Source organism: Oryctolagus cuniculus, chromosome 1 (assembly GCF_051225735.1).
Source record: "Oryctolagus cuniculus isolate XC-2025 breed Fujian yellow rabbit chromosome 1, ASM5122573v1, whole genome shotgun sequence".
In the NCBI taxonomy this organism is placed as follows: domain Eukaryota; kingdom Metazoa; phylum Chordata; class Mammalia; order Lagomorpha; family Leporidae; genus Oryctolagus; species Oryctolagus cuniculus.
Genome location: NC_142867.1, coordinates 53,066,961 through 53,080,183, shown reverse-complemented (window position 1 = coordinate 53,080,183; position 13,223 = coordinate 53,066,961). Strand labels below are relative to the sequence as shown.

The 13,223-nt window shown below is 46.3% G+C and overlaps 1 long non-coding RNA gene across 1 annotated transcript in view; it reads left to right on the top strand.

The window, feature by feature from the left end:
• Positions 1 to 13,223, top strand: part of LOC149128398 (uncharacterized) — a 76,493-nt gene that overhangs the window by 62,362 nt on the left and 908 nt on the right. The gene's annotated exons all lie outside the window — the stretch shown is intronic.

Below are 13,223 nucleotides of genomic sequence, written 5' to 3'. Positions count from 1 at the left end.
CGCCCAGCTTCTAGGGTCCCCTAACACTCACTCCATCATGGGGAAGACATGCTCTCCTGTTTCTGTTGCAGACCTGTGCTTCTCTGGAGGCGCCAGATATGTTCCTGGGTTCACCCTTCTATCAGGATTGATTCAGAGACTTGTAGTTCATGGTCTCTTCATTCATTCCCAAACTCCATTGAGTCCATTGATAGCTCCTGGGACGGAGTAGTGAGCAAAACCTCAGAAGCTCCAGGGAGTCACAGCTCCCTGTGCCAAGGGCTGTCACAGGCTGTCAGCTCCTCTGAAGAAGGGTCCTGGGTGCAGGCTGCAGGGAGCAAAAGCATTCCAAAGAGGGGACGCAGGAGGATGACCGGGAGTCCTGGGACACACAGGGATTCAGTGGGGCATTGCCATGTGACATAGGCACCTAACCCAACCTTACAGGTGGAGGAAGACTTCCTGAAGAAGTCATACCACACCCTGGAGGTGGATGGGACTTACCCAGCCAAGGACAGGTGCAAAGATTCAAGGCTTTGGGTGGGGCCTCGCTGAGCCCTGTGACCCCATGTTGAAAGGGGCACCTCCCTCCCCAGAGCAGCTACTTTTCCCAGGCAGAAGGCATTTTGTAATCAGGATAACAACATCAGGATCACTAACATCTTTCCTTACAAAGCCTAACATCGTCTACTTTCCTTTGGAAAAAAAAATATCGCGTTGTTAAGAATGATCTCTGCTCTGCATCTCAGTGGGAAGTGGCGGGTTGTGCTAACTCCATCATAAGTGGCCCAGAGTGGCCGGTGCCGTGGCTCAATAGGCTAATCCTCTGCCTGCTGCGCCAGCACACCGGGTTCTAGTCCCTGTCGGGGCGCCAGATTCTGTCCCGGTTGCCCGTCTTCCAGGCCAGCTCTCTGATATGGCCTGGGAGTGCAGTGGAGGATGGCCCAGGTGCTTGGGCCCTGCACCCCATGGGAGACCAGGATAAGCACCTGGCTCCTGCCTTCGGATCAGCGCGGTGCGCCAGCCACGGTGGCCATTGGGGGGTGAACCAACGGCAAAGGAAGACCTTTCTCTCTGTCTCTCTCTCTCTCACTGTCCACTCTGCCTGTCAAAAATAAATAAATAAAATAAGTGGCCCAGAGCCTTGGGCTGAAGCTGGCTGCTGCCCTGAAGCCCAGGGGAGAGAATGCACTAGAGGAAGAGCCAGCCTTCTGCCAGCCTCTCCCATTGAACTGTGTTCCAGGAAGAGAGGAGAAGTTCATGGCTAGGGGAGGAAAGGCCCTGCCTCAGAATTTGTGTTGGAAATGTGAAAACAAAATGAGCCAGGGTGTGTGGGGGGGTGTTATTTCTCTTGCCTTCCTTCAACACCCCTTCCAATCTTAATAGAGATCTGCATTTGCTGTGGCCTTTCATTCCAGAACACCTACACTCGGACTGTAGCACAGGATGGTTCTGCCTCTGACACAGGCGTGGCACGTTCCTCTTTCTAGCTCAAACGGGGGCGCTTGAAAATCTTTTTTTTTTTTTCATTTTATTTATTTGAAAGGCAGAGATTTCTCATCCATTGGTTCCCTCCCCAAATGCCTGCAATATCAAGGGTTGAGTCAGCCCAAAGCCAGGAGCCGGGAACTCAATCCTCATCGATCGCCTGGGTGGCAGGGACCCAAGCATCTGAGCCGTCCTCTGCTGACTCCCAGGGTGAGCATCGGTGGGAAGCTGGAATTGGGAGCAGAGCCAGGACTCGAACCCAGGCAGTCTGATATGGGGTGCAGGGGTCCCAAGCATCCTATTATAAAATAAAGGGACACTTTTTTTTTTTTTTACCTGTAGAATGTCAGAACATCAATGACACTAAAGAGCACGAAATTGGACCAGTGTGTTCTACAGATGGGGAAACTGAGGCACAGAAGAAGGAAGTGATCTGTGAGGGACAGAGCTAGATTGTGGGGTTTGCTCATGTCCTTTCCCCTCCATGACTCCTGGTGGGCAGGCCCTTCCCGAGTCCCACGTATGGACAAGTGAGCTATGTGGAAGTGGGCAGTCTACACAGCTTTGATTCTGGACCCAGTGTCCACACCCCTGCCTCCTAGAGTTGCTCTTCCACAGGCTGGCCGAGGCCCTTGCCCTCGGGGTCACAGTGGCGAGTCTCCTGGTCTGTTGGGTAGAAGGTCCGGGACTTAAGTTTAAATTTTCCTTTAAGAAATGTGGTGATGAAGTAGAAATACTCCAGGGTCATGGAGTCCAGAGTCCTGCCCTTGGAACTTCTTGTATGGCACGGGCAAGCCCCATCACATCCATGGATGAAAGTGGTACCACCTGGAGACCGGAGTATTGGGCCAAAGGAATTCCTGAGGAATTTCTGGCTTTGATCTTCAAGGTTGACCTTGACTGTGGTTGCTGCTGGCTCCTCCTTGCAAGCTGAACTTGTCTGTTTCACTCTTTGCTTGCCATTCCTGTGATGCCCGCGTCCCAGTCTTGTTCCATCCTGACTCTGAGAGGCTCAAGGCCTGAAATCTGAATGGGAGCTGCAGACATCTGAGCAGTGGGCGACCCCAGCTCAGAGAGGGCAACGATCCTCCCAAGAGACGATGACCAGGCAAGTCAGGGAATCCGGCCCAGCATTCAAACCTGCCCATTGGCACCTCTGACTCAAAAAGTCTACACTTGGGTGTCACCCGGGAAGTCACGGACATGCTGAGGATCTCACCGCGTGAAAGCCTTCAAGCCGAGCTTATGTTGAGAGGCGCTGGCTCCCTCTGAACCAGCCTTCCTGGTCCACAGCCCGCGACGGGAAACGTTCCCTTTACCCCTCTGCCACTCACCAAGATTCTGCTGAAAACCTTATGCATATTTTATGATCAGATGAAGCTGTCTGTGATGCCACGTGCCTCCTTCACAAGTGTTTTTTCTCTGCCTTTTGGGTCAGGCAGCTGGCTCTCCTCAGGAATGTATGCTTCAGAGACAGGAGCACCTGTCAATTAGTCTTCCGTGAGCAGACAGGTGGAAAAGTAGGGCCTCCCTCTGCTATACAGGGGTAGTTTTCTGTCCTTTCTATATTATTTTTTAAAAAGAATATACACAAACACACATATAAACAAATTGATATATATATATTTATTATAAGGAATTGGGTCACACAATGATGGGGGACCTGGGAGAGTGGGTGCTGTAGTTTTAGCCCAAAAGCTGGCAGGCTTAAAGACCAGAAAGAGCTAATGTTTCAGTGGAAATGCAGGAGAAAATGCCAGTGTTACGGTCAGAAGGCAGGCAGGCAGGAGGAATTCTCTCTGCTTAGGGGAAGGGTCAGCCTATTGGCTGTGTGCAAGTTTTTAAATAACTGACTAAGCCCCATTCACTTTAGGATGGGCCATCTGCTTTACTCATTCTACAATTAGATTGCTCATGTTGTCTAAAAACACCCTCCCAGAAACATACAAAGTAAAACTTGACTAAATATCTGGGCACTCAGTGGCATAGCCAACGTTGGCTAATAAAATTAGCCTTCACACCAACTGAAGAAATTGAAGTATTTGTAATCCAGGGAAGTGGGATTGTTTTTGGATGTGTGGGTCTTTCTTGAGGCCACCAAAATTATATACACAGAAGTTAGAAAAGTTTTTGGCACCGATCAGGGAGAACATATATTTGTCCCTTTGGGACTGGCTTATTTCACTCAGCATGATGTTTTCCAAATTCCTAACAGGGATCACTTTTCAGTTAAAATTTAAACACCTAAGAATAATTGTGTGTTAATTATAGAGTTCAACCAATAGTACTAGAACAAAAAAAAATACTAAAATGGATAAAGTATTACATTGTACATCAACAGTCAGGACAAGAGCTGATCAAGTCACTGTTTCTCATAGTGTCCATTTCACTTCAACAAGTTTCCCCTTTGGTGCTCAGCTAGCTGATAGATTAAAAAAGGGAGAGAACGATCCAACATGGGAAGTGAGATACACAGCAGACCCATAGAATGGCAGATGTCCTAAACAGCACTCTGGCCTCAGAATCAGTCCTTAAGGCATGTGGATCTGGCTGAAAAGCCCATGAGAGTATTACAGGCATGGAAAGCCAAAACACTCTGGCAAAAAAAAAAAAAAAAAAAAAACCTCCGCAAGTGAGATCCCAGTGGAAAGAACAGGTCATCAAAGAAGGAGGTACCTTTCTCTGAAGGGAGGAGAGAACTTCCACTTTGACTATGACCTTGTCTAAATATGATCAGAGTTGGTGAACTCAAAAGGCTTCCATAGCCTTGGCAACTCATGACAAGAGCCTAGGGTGATTACTGATGCCATAAACAAGAGTGTCAATTTGTTAAGTCAACAACAGGAGTCACTGTGCACTTACTCCTCATGTAGGATCTCTGTCCTTAATATGCTGTACATTGTGATTTAATGCTATAACTAGTACTCAAACAGTATTTTTCACTTTGTGTTTCTATGTGGGTGCAAACTCTTGAAATCTTTACTTAATATATGCTAAACTGATCTTCTGTATATAAAGAGAATTGAAAATGAATCTTGATGTGAATGGAAGGGGGGAGGGAGAGGGAAAGGGGAGGGTTGCGGGTGGGAGGGAAGTTATGGTGGGGGGGAAGCCATTATAATCCATAAGCTGTACTTTGGAAATTTATATTCATTAAATAAAAGTTAAAAAAAAAGAAAAGTTTTTATTACATAATGGTTGGACAATGCTGCTCCTTGAGACATTTTGCTAATGGAGGCTTAATCATATGACTGTTGTCATTTTCTTTATTTTTCTGTGTTTGAACTTGTAATGAAAAGCCAATTGCTCTGTGAGATGAGTTATAGATATACAAGTTCTATCTGATACTAATCCGAGAATGAGCCTTCCTTGAATTTTTCAAATAACTGCGTACAATTCCTTTAATCAAGAAAACCACATCAAATGATTAATATTTCTCTGTGATTCCAAGTTACTTCCCCCAAAAAGAGAAGAAAAACACTTGGTTGTGAGAATGTTGAACCAAGCTGTGATCATACTAAGGAAAATTATCATGTAAAAATCATTTCAAAGAGATAAATAAGACATACGCCTTCCTTTGGCCCCCATAGAGAGGAGGGAGGGGAGTTCCACTATAAAATAGATGTCAGCTTAAGGGGAGTTGCAGGTGGCTTTCCATGGGTATAGTAACTCAGCAGTGGGGATGGGATTGTGCTGGCACGTCCTCCACGTGACCGGGCAGTGCCATGATCTTCCCAGGCGAATAATAGTAGGAAGGAAACAGGCATCGAATACCATATTATCAAACGAGGAGTCAGACTCCCACATGAGCATCCTTAGGTTCCGCCCACTCGTGAGACAGGAGAAGAGAATTCACGCACATGCATAGCAAGGGGAAATCAACCCATCTTACTTCCTAAAATGTTAGCTGTGATCCGCACCCCCCACCCAGCCCCAGCTCAGGTAAGGCCCGTGTTCACTTACAGAAAGAGGAGCTCTGCCTATACCTAGCTGTAAGGGTATAAAATGGACAGGATCAATGACGAGGCCAGAGAGACAAGCCCCAGCCTGACTGTGCAGAAATGAACCCCAGGCCACACTGAGATCACCGTCTGAAGGTGCTGTGGCGTCTACACCATGAGGCACCCATTGCTGCTTAAGTGGGAGACTGCATTTGTACCTGCTGGCCCCAGAACTTCCACACTCCTGCCGCATCCTGCACCAGCAGATTGGATGCTTTCTACCCATCTCTCTCCCGAAGGAATTAGGTTCCCAATCAGTACCCTACGAAGTTGGGAGTACCTAACTCACACCCAGAACTCAAGTCTGGAAGTGCAGCGCTCGGCAGTCGGTCTCTGCCATGCAGAAGAGCACCCAGGGGTGAGACCTTTGGCACATCTACTACACAGAGCAGGCTCCCGTGGCGTAAAACAAAGCACAAGTTCAGAGGCACACACTCCACCTCAGTTAGCATCAATCCCCTACTCTGTAAAAATGGATATAAGATCAACCTTATGGAATTAGACGAAAGCGCATATTCAATGTGTTTCTGTAATAACAGCAGTAAGTACTGTAAGTGTTAGGTTCCTTTTAAACTTGAAGAGCCAGATGTCCAACCCAGGATCAATGTGGACCAATCAAATCGATTTCTTTTAGGGAAGTTTGCTTCATGAGTATTTTTTTTTTATTTTTATTTTTTTTTGACAGGCAGAGTGGACAGTGAGAGAGAGAGAGAAAGGTCTTCCTTTTGCCGTTGGTTCACCCTCCAATGGCCGCCGCGGCCGGCGCGCTGTGGCCGGCTCACCGTGCTGATCCGATGGCAGGAGCCAGGAGCCAGGTGCTTTTCCTGGTCTCCCATGGGGTGCAGGGCCCAAGCACCTGGGCCATCCTCCACTGCACTCCCTGGCCACAGCAGAGAGCTGGCCTGGAAGAGGGGCAACCGGGACAGAATCCGGCGCCCCAACCGGGACTAGAACCCGGTGTGCCGGCGCCGCTAGGCGGAGGATTAGCCTAGTGAGCCGCGGCGCCGGCTGCTTCATGAGTATTTTGAGACTCAACTATTAAGTTCAGCCAACACTGACTTCTTCAAGTATGTAAGAATGTAAAACTCCGCTGGGCCACGCATGTGGCTGAGTCACGTTACCTCTCTGTGTCCCAGGCTCCCACTTACAGGAGGCCGAGGGCTCCACAAGGGCATCTGGAAGGGAATGGGCGAGGTCTGGGCAAGTCAGTGTTCCCATCTCTTCTCCAGGAAGACTGACTGACCCCTTTCTCACTGGCAATGAGAGGGTTACGCACGTTCACGTGGATAAAAGGGCTCTGCTTTCTCCTCCTCTGCCCCCAGCCAGCTGCATTTCTGTGTGTGATCAGGGAAGTTTCTGGACTCCATTCCTACCTCTAGAAAAGTGCTTTGAGAGAGGTGCCGCTCAGCCTCCTGATGAGCTGGCGCTGGGGGCAACGCATGAGGATGATTGATGCTTTTTCATTTATCACAAGCTGGTTTGGCTCCTCTGCCTTTTCTGTTTACACCCCTGTAGCAATTATGATTTGCGCCACTCCCCTGGCACAGACCACAGATGGTATTGTTCAGTGAGCGAGTGTTTGATGTATGTGAATCCTGCCCTAACCAATGACGTAGGGCAATCAGGTCTCCAAATTTGAAAATGGAGGTTCCTAACACTTTCTTCATAGAGCTGTTGTGAAGATCAAAGATGAAGTACGAAGGGGCTGTCATTGTGGTGCAGCAGCTTACACTGTCACTTAAAACACCAGCATCCTCTATTAGTTCCCAGCTGCTCCACTTCTGATCCACTTTCTTGCTAATACTCCTGAAAAGGCAGTGGAAGATGGTCCAAGTTCTTGGGCCCTGCCACCCGTGTCAGAAACCAGGATGGAGTTCCTGGCTCCTAGTTTCAGCCTGGCCCAGCCCCTGCTGTTGCAGCCTCTTAGGGGAGTGAACCAGTAGATGAAATCTCTCTCTCCCCACTTCCCCATTTCTCCATCTTCTGCACATCTCTCTGTCACTCTGCCTTTCAAATAAATTTTTTTAAGGCAATATGTGAAAAGTACCAACTAGTGCACCAGGTATAAAACTGTTCTAACAGAAATTTCACTGCCCATGAATTCAACCCTATCCAGAGCACACGGTCTATTAGAAATCTCTGCTCCACTGCCACCAAGTGTGAAATGGGTTTTGTGACAGGTCCAGCCTGGAGTGCCTCTGTTGAGCAGTTGGCTTCTCTGTGTCCCTCCCACAAGTCGCGGAACTCCCCTACTTTGTGCTTTTGTGTCTAGCCAGCTTGGATAGGTTTTTACCTTCATAGCCATTATATGGCTCCTGATCCAAACTCAGTGGCCCTTGATGACATTCCAGTGGTCCTTGAGTTAAGTTCCTTGGAGATAAACGGAGGAGTCTGCACGTGTCACCTGCTTTGGATCTTGTGATGTGGATGGTTGGTTTTCTGCTCTTGGAGGTCAGTCACTACTTTGCCATTTTCTTAGTTCATCTAGCTCTAGCGTCTTTCCCTGGCTCACAGATCAACCTATCTCTGAAGCCCCGGCAGTGCCTAGCAGCTCAGCTCCTCCAAGGTTAAGCAGTGATCCCGAGTTTAGACAGGATTGTGCTTCATCCAGGCTTTCTTTTGAAGTTTATTTATTTATTTTTAGTCATTTGAAAGACAGAGAGGCACTGCCATTTCTACTCATTGGTCCTAAGCAATTAATCAGCAATCAACAAGACTCAGGAGACATTTGTTGAGTACCTACTATGTTCCAGGAAATGTAACAAGTGCTGGTTTAGTCTCTATCTGCGAGCTTTACATCGTCTCTAGATTTGATGAGCCCATCTTCAACCTTTGAAAAAGGTGTTAATTAAACTTGCAGAGCACAGGGCCAAGGAGACTTGAAACATGTCACTGAATTATTTTCAACCGTGGAGATATTTTTCACCAGGTGTTTGAAGCATTTTGACTGTGTCCAGATCCTTTCTCTCCACCTGGCACAAAACATTTTGTAAAAACCAAGATGTTATTTATAATGCCACTTATGGTATTTTTTTTTTCTAATCCACATATCTGATAATCTTGCCCCCAAAGCAAGATTTCCTCTCTTAGCTTCTTAGTTAAACCATGCTGCCTCCTAGTGACCATTGCATGTTCTGGATGTTCTAAAATTACAACATTGTCATCATCAGGAAATTCTGCTCCCACTATCATCCATAATAAAGGAAAATCAGCAGTAACAGATGCCCTAGAAATCTGACTCCCCACTGTGGAAAGTTTTCCTGCTAAGAAAGGATTTGTTGAGAAGTCCTCATAAAATTGTTCTCTAAATACAGGCTGAGCATTCCTAATCCAACACTTTTTCATCCGAAATGTCCAAAATCGGAAGCTTTTTAAGCACCAACATGACACCAACAAGTGGAAAATTCTGCACCGTGAAATTTTGTTTCATGCTCCAAATTCTTGAGGATGTTATATAAAATTACCTTCAAGCTAGAAGTGTCATGTACATGTGAATACATACATGAATTTTGTGCTTAGACTTGGGTCCCATCCCCAAGATATCTCCTTACGTATGAGCAAATTTTCCAGCATCTGAAATTCAAAACACTTCTGGTCCCAAGCATTTTGGATAAGGGCAACCCAGCCTGCACTGATTCTGATAGGTCTATCCAGGAGGGAGGTCCTGGTCATTACCAAAAGAATGACCTAGTGCAACATTTAAGACTCCCCCTTGATTCTATGTCTACTTTGAGCCAGACCCTGTGATGAGTAATTTTAACTACTTTGAGGAAGCATGGAGTCAAATCCTGGCTTCCCTGGTTGGGGCAATGACCTTATGTCTCTTTTCCTTAATTTCTATGCAAAAATGGAAATATTGACTTTACCCTTACAGACTTGCTAAAAGTTAAGCACCTAGATGAGGGGCCTGCATACAATAAGAGTTTGCTTCCCCCCCACCCTTTTTAATTGTTCTAAGTTCTTACCACACTGCTGGCGCTGCGGCTCACTAGGCTAATCCTCCGCCTAGCGGCGCTGGCACACCAGGTTCTAGTCCCAGTCGGGGTGCCGGATTCTGTCCCGGTTGCCCCTCTTCCAGGCCAGCTCTCTGCTGTGGCCTGGGAGTGCAGTGGAGGATGGCCCAAGTGCTTGGGCCCTGCACCCCATGGGAGACCAGGAGAAGTACCTGGCTCCTGCCTTCAGATCAGCGCGGTGCGCCGGCCGCAGCGCATTGGCCACAGCGGCCATTGGAGGGTGAACCAACGGCAAAGGAAGACCTTTCTCTCTGTCTGTCTCTCTCACTGTCCATTCTGCCTGTCAAAAAAAAAAAAAAATTCTTACCCTAAACTTGATTCTTCCCAGAGAAATATTTTATATAAGAAAAATCAATTAATCATTTCAATAAATGCCTGAATGGCATAGTGCCATTCAAAATATGAGATAAGAACCAAAAAGTAGAAATAAGCAGGTGGTGAATGGAAAAATGCAGTAATTGTCTCTTCTTCATGCAAGGCACTTAGCAGCTTGCAAAAGACTTTGCATATGTTACTTCATTCACAGTAAACCCTGTGAGATGGGTCAGGAAGTGGTTCTTCTTTTCCTCGTTTTTCACATGACGAACCCAAGTCAGGCTGTTAGGAGACTTGCCCCGTGTTTGGGTGGAACTGTGACTTCAGCGTGCAAGTTGAGCCCTGCAACAGACTGGGGTTTCCACCTCTGAGTAACTGGTCTGATTATCAAAGTCCACCAAGGATCGCTGCCAGAACCAGTGCTTCTACATAGCTCCACAGACTTAGAATGTACTGTGAATGTTGAAGCTCTCACGTCTTCAAATGAAACTAAGGATGATTTTTAGTTTGTGGGATGGAAATTCGATGAGTACAAGTTATAAGGTGATTATCTAATACTGTGAGATGGGATCATAATAATACAGCTAATACAATTTCAAAGAAAATAAATTTACTTAAACTAGAATAGTAGATTTAAGACTATTCATTTGAACAAAACTCTGGCTCAGGAATCAGATCTGGGGATCTTCAAAATATTTGTGGAAAATGGAATTAAAAGTTAGTTTTTGGTTGCAATTAAAAAATTCATGTACAGATTTTTACATAATACTTTCCATGAATTTTTTGGTGATCCCTCATCTATGTGAACTTGGGCAAGTTACCTAGCTCCTTTTAGTTTCCTTGTTCATAAGTTGGTAATACACAGGGTTTGTTTTAAACAAAAATATATGTAAAGACTACTGCCTGGTGCCTAAAACATCCCAGGTACTCCATAATTAATCATGCTTTTCTGCTACCCAACTTTCCTCCATCTTTGTGGCACTCAATTTCATCATTTATGAAATCAGAATATGGGCTATATCAGTGGCTTTCAAAGTATATGTCCTAGATGAGTTATACCAGAAATACCTGGGAACTTGTTAGGAACGTCTTGGGCCCCACCCTGAACCTAGTGAATGAGAAAGTCTGGACGGGGCCCAGAAATCTGTGTTTTAACAAGCTGTAATAGCCTACCTCCAAGATGGTCCCCAGTGATGCCTACACTACTCGTGTAGTCTTGTCCCATCTCGTCCCAGGATTTGTCTGTGTGGTGACTAAAATACATCAGAAGTTACGGATCTCTCTTCCAAGATGAGATTACAGAATATACTGCAGATTGGTCACTCTCTTGGTCTCTGGCTTAGATCACTAGTTTTGGGAAGGAGAAGCCAGGTCTCTACAATGTTCAGGCAGCTTTACCGAGAGACTTGTGTGGTAAGGAACAGGCTTCACCTCCAGCCGTACAAGCAAGTCCTTTGAGAAGTGGCTTGTGAAGTGCCAGTCAAGCCTCCAGATGACTGCTGTCCCCAAGCCAGGAGCACTGCCAAGCCACTTCTGGATTCCTGACACACAGAAACTCTGTGAGATAGCAATTAGCAATCATTTTAAGCTTCTCAATTTTGGGGTAGTTGGCTACCCAGCAGTGGATACCTATTGAGCAAGCCCTCAGGGTGATTCTGATGCACACTGAAGTTGAGTCCCACTGTGAGAGATCATTTCTAAGCCTCCTGGCAGCTCTAAAAATTTTAGAATTTTGTGGTCAACATTGGAAATTAAAAATCAAGCAAGAAGTGGTACCTATCCTTGCACGAAACAAAAGGGCCCTTGGATCACCCGTTATAGGCTTGGCCCTCAAAATGCAAGGACAACTTGACAGAGCTGGAAAAATTCTAGAGAAGGATAACTGGAAGAAGAAGGATTCTCAGGCAAGCAGTACTCTTGTGTTTGGGAAAACGCAGAGAGGATTCTGCTGAAGTACAAAGAATCACAAGGACTTAGTTAGGACAGTGTGTTTATTACCCACGTTCAGGGAAAGCAGAATTAATGGCAGCAAATGTAGCAGAAAGAACCCAGATTCCAGTATCAGACCAGGTTCTGACCCACACAAGCCACTCACTCATCTCTGAGATACTGCTTCTTCATCCAGAGAAATGGATACAGGAATACAGCCAGTCTTTACCAGGAGGGCTCCCCATCCATGGCTTCAACCACTTGTGGACTGAAAATATTCAGAAAAACAATTGCATCTGCACTGAACATGCCTTAGATTTTCCCCCAGTCAGTATTCCCAAGCAATACACTACCACAACTTTTACATAGCATTTACATTGTGTTAGATATTATAAATAGAGAGGACTTAAAGTGTACAGGGGGTGTACATAGGTTGTATGCAGATGTGCCATTTTATATGAGAGACTTGAACATCCGCAGATTTTGCTCTCTGCAGGGGTCCTAGAACCAGTCCCCACAGACACAAAGGGACGTCTGTATTTGCTCACATCCCTATGATGAGAATTCACATTGATTTCTTAGAGAGCCTGTCACCAAGCAGCTGTGAGTGTCATGGGAAATGAACGCAAGAAAAGGTGGCCTTTTTCTAAGTGCCACTCCCTGCATTGTCATCTCTGCTTTCTTATTGTTAGACTTGACATAAGCTAAGCCCTAAGCCCACACATAGAGTCAAACTGGGTTTAAATGAATCTGTAAGTTTATGAAAGACTCTGAGGCAAACGACATGTGTTTGAGTAATAGCATATATTTTAGTGGTTGCCATCAGAGAGACTAAGCATCCTAGTTCTGGTACCCACCAGAGTACTCATGGGAGCAGGTGATGGGGTGGGGGTGGGGGTGGTATCAGCGAGGTGAGGTCATATCAAAAACAAAGGATGGACTTGCTGCTCCAGGCCTGCATGTGCCCAGCTGGTGTTTCTGGGTGGCCACTTTTCCCTCCTTCCAAAACTGGGGTTGGAACTGGAGAGTAACTCTCCCAGTAACCTCCGCTCGATGGCGCTATAGTTCCAGAACACAAATTCCTTGTCATGTGTTATAAATACGCCAAAAACAAAACAAAAATCTGTCCATAGTTGCAACAATCCCCTTCCTGCAGAAGCTGTTAAAGACTTAAGGGAGCAGTCACTCCAGACAGCAGACAAGCCGTCCCACTTCCATTTGCTCCCGGCCTCACAGCTGTCCCCATGACGTGCCTTAGCTGTTTCTGCCACAGTGCTATTGTTTGGGAAAATATTTTCATCTGGTTACACAGCTGTTGAAACTTGCCTGTGAGGGGATGAGCATTTGCAGCAGTGCCACGGCCGAGGGAATTAGTCGCTATTAAAGTTGTGTTCAAACCAAGGCGTTGCCAAGGTGCTGACATCTGGGGAAGCTGCCTAGAGGGCTTTGGCTCCCTAACAAAGACTTGAACATGGCAGGATCTCAGTGGGGTTTCTAA